The following is a 4272-nucleotide window of genomic DNA, read 5'->3' as shown; positions in this document are numbered from 1 at the left end:
GAAGATCCCTCCTCGCCAGCTTCACCATCACCACCCGCGACAACTTCTTCTTCACCATTACCACCCTCGTCATCAGGAGGAGAAGTATCAGTGCGTTCTTCCCCATCGTACATTTCTTCATCCTCAGCAAAGCCTTCGTTCACAGGACTAGTAACCTCTTCATAAACCTCAGCCTCACCAGTCACAACAGTAGAAGATTGCTTGGGTACAATTTTCTTCTTCTTCGACACCTAACAAACCAGTAAACGTCCCAACAAAAGCTCATTTTCTCTCTCACTTAAATTTTTTTTTTTCAACCAAGGAAAAAAAAGGGGGAAAATAGAATAGAGAATATAAGAAGAAATTGTATCTTGGCAGTAGCAGCACTCTTCGGTGGAAGGGTAGCACCAGAACCCTCCTCCTCATCTCCATCAACGACATCAAAAGCGTAAGGAAAATTCATGCCCGCAAAATTCAGACGCCAAAGAAAGAAATCTCCATAACGAGCAGGAGGAGTTTCACAAGGCTTGCTGTTTTCAGAAGGACGCCAACCGCGCGGACCAGGAATCCAACCGTAAGCCCAAGGGCCAACAATTTTAATGACAGTAGCATGCCACTCATAATCATGATCATGCTTAATCCTTTCACGACCAGGAAAGAGTTTCCGTTTAGCAGATCCCTCGGTGCCATGAACATACTTCAGCTTGGCATCACTCACATCACTTAAAAGACGAATTTCACCCCGAGGAGCGGCAATGTTACGAAGACTAACACTTCACGGTTTACGGTTCCTACTGTTGACATAATCCCCAAAGGAGCTATTAAAATTTTGAGGAGTGTACCACTCTCTCTCAACAGGATTTGGAACGTAGCAGGTCATCATCGTCTCCCCCTTGCTCCGCAGATAACATTCCTTCAGTGCACGAAGATAATTCCCATAAAATTGCGACACAGAACGATTATGAGTGTTTGTGGAAGAACCTTCACGACTAGCCAACACATCATAATAAAAGGAGTCACCCGACTTATACAGGGGCAACATGAGACCCGCCTCGAAGGCTCCAACCGTAGTCAACAGATGAAACTCATCAAACTGATACTTTGAGATGAGTTCGTAAGTGATATCATCATCAGGGGCATAGAAGCGAACCTCAAAGGCTTGAAGCTCATGTTTTTCCTGGAACATCTCAAGATCAATATGCTTGAACGTGACCTTCTTCTTACCAACTGAAACGCTGTGTATCACTGGTGCAGCCTCTTCCTCGTCTGCGGAATATGACGTGGGACTCAATTCTGAAGCCTTCCTTTTGGAAGGAAGATTTTTAGGTGGATCATCTTTCAACATAGTACCCTTGGAGTAATTCCCCTTGAAAGAAACCGTTGGGGGAGGCGGCAAAGAACTCTGTAGGTGCACTGAAGGAGGAGCCATGGAACGAAGGGGCGGAACATCCAATGTTTCACTACGAGGAGGAAGAGCCCGCGCACTCTTAGAATCATCACGGGGGGAAGCCTGCGTACTCCTAGAATCTTCACGAGGACGAGAAGGAGCGCGGTTAACAGCGTACCTAGACCCAGAAGGACCCTTCGGCAAATCCCCTTTCTTAGTAGGCAAAGCATTCGTACCAGAAGAATATGAAACCCTATGACCACGAGGATCCGTTTGCGAAGATTTTAAGGAACCTTCCCCAAGTGGAGATCTATCAGAGTCTTTACGCGGAGGGGATCTTGGCGTACTAGACTGCGGGGTCTGGTAAGGAACCCGCGGACGATCAGACATAGCTACGAGGAAACACAAAAACAGTTTAGGGGAGAATACGAGGGGATCACTAAAGATAAAAAAACCCAGAAACTGATGGTTCATCCGGATTAACATCAAAAACCCTAAAATTTGAAAATAATCAGAAATACCCCATCAGACTCCAGAGATGACACTTAGATACAGACTTATAGACTTTGTAACAAAAAACAGGGGCAAGCATATATGCTTCGACATATGTGTTCTTCGTCACAAAGCCAAAAGTACAGCAGCAGAAGATAAACGGGTAGATACAACAACAGAAGATAGATAAATCAATGATAGAAATAATGAAAAACCCCATACCTGTATAAAAGAGGACGACAAGCACCAACCACAGGCGAAGATAGAAAGATCAGAGAAATCAAAAGCAAGTTATCTTTAATACAGGGGCAGCAACAGTCGAAAGCGAAAGAGTCAGAAAATTGAAAATAGGTTATCTTCCTCACGAGGACGACGATAATAAATGACTAAGGAACAAAAATAGAAAGCAAAAACCACATGAAGAGGATGAACACTGACAAGAAGAGGATGAACACTGACAAGAAGAGGATGAAAGTTATTTTCACATTCTCTTTCCTATTTATAAAGCTAGAGAGGACAATAAATGTCCCTCGTACCAAGGAGCAGTTAATACAAAAGTGGGAAACGTGCACGTATTTATAGGGGAAGTTATTTCAGGAGAGATGAAACGTGTGCGAAGATCTTTCTTCTTCTAAACTACAAAATACGCCCAGGTCAGAAGAAGAAGAGGGACAAATTTTATGTACACATTTCATTGTCCACCACGTGTACAGGAAAATACACGTGGAAAGCATGCAAAGCGAGACATCAAAACATGATAACAAGCATTCATAACCTAGGGGAGCATCTCATCAGAAAATGTCACCGGTCAGCAGATCTGACGGTCAAGGACTGAGGATCACAGAGGTATGATGGCAAAGAGGAGCACCAGATAATACCCCTCGGGTTTTAGTACATCCTATCCCGAGGAAGATCCAAGATCAACGGCTGAGAGAGAGATTGACTGACACGGATGTGATCAGACTAAGAGACACTTGTCTGACATGAGCGGACGTCCAACTGCCCGCATTAAATACCAAGAGATAAACACGCGTCAATCAGCTCGTGGAACAAGCGGGGATAGCTCTTCGTGTTCAAGCTTAGACCGCAGGATATAGCGAAGACCTCTGCGTGATGGGCACAAAGCACAAGAAGATAAGGTTGCAACGGCTTCTCAGAAGTAGGACCCACGTTTCAACCCTATAAATACCCCTCTCCACTAAGAGAAAAGGGGTCGACCAATCCACAATCCTTAGAAGAGAACATAAGAGAGAGAAAGAGTAAGTAAATCCCTTGCTTCCGCAGACAAACGTATACTCAAAAATCATTCGACTATCTTTGTAAACATTCAATAAATAGTGAAACACCAACCCCCCTGGATGTAGGCCTTAGTTCCGAACCATGTAAATCTCCATCTTATTTATATTTCAACACTTTTATATTCATCGTATATCCCTTATGATTCGTATTTATGTTCGTATTTTTAGTCTTACTCCTTATACGTTCAATTCCTGGTATTACTCGACTAGGCAGTGATGAGCCCGAAGGATTTGATTCGATGAATCGATAGTATCATCCATTCTATGCATGTGTCATTTAATTCAAGAGTTTTTTGTATGTGCGAACATTGTTTGTGAACACGTAGGGTGCCCTCGTGATTTATGTGCTCACAAGCATAATGAGCAAGCAGGAAACAAGTTGAACAACGTGATGCGAGATTGATGCTTGGAGAAGCGGAAGACATCCAAGTAAGTTGTTCACTCCTTCCACCTGAATTTACAGTAATATGCCGTCAAAGCAAAATTACAAGAATGAAATTTAAAATGAACTGCATGATGTGAGAATGCAAGCATAACAGAAGTAACACTGAATTATCATTTGTGGCATCCACTCGAACAACCTAGGGAAAAAACATAAAACTCTTAAAATTGATTGTTGAACAATATACAGGAAAAGATATACAACCCGGATGCTTATATATATATGTGTGTGTGTGTGCTGCCTACTTTAGAACAAGAACTGGAACATAATCATTGATAATTGATATCCAGTAAATAGAGCAATTGATTCTGTTTAGTTTCTGTAAAGGTAAGTATACTAGTATAAGGTAAGAGGTTAACTAGCATATAATCATTGATGCAGCAAATAGAAGAACATTACAATAAAGGTTGAAGTAACTGATGCGGGTGGTATTCCCACATAACGTCAGGAAAAAAGAAGCACAGTCATAAAAGTTAAAATGAATTTTGATTTCTGAGACATCCACCTAGGAATTGTTAATACAATGGAGAAGTGCCTTTTCAGTCAAATCCAAGACATTTTGTTTGTCAATGACTCAATGTTGCACCGGTTTATTTTTTCCTTGCTGTACTTGCTCCATCTTAAACATGCATGTGCTGAAATGAATGTATGAAACATAATGTGTCTGCATACCA

This window comes from Papaver somniferum, chromosome 11 (assembly GCF_003573695.1).
Source record: "Papaver somniferum cultivar HN1 chromosome 11, ASM357369v1, whole genome shotgun sequence".
Classification (NCBI taxonomy): Eukaryota; Viridiplantae; Streptophyta; class Magnoliopsida; order Ranunculales; family Papaveraceae; genus Papaver; species Papaver somniferum.
The sequence above is the reverse complement of the archived record's forward strand: the minus strand, read 5'-3'. Positions refer to the sequence as shown.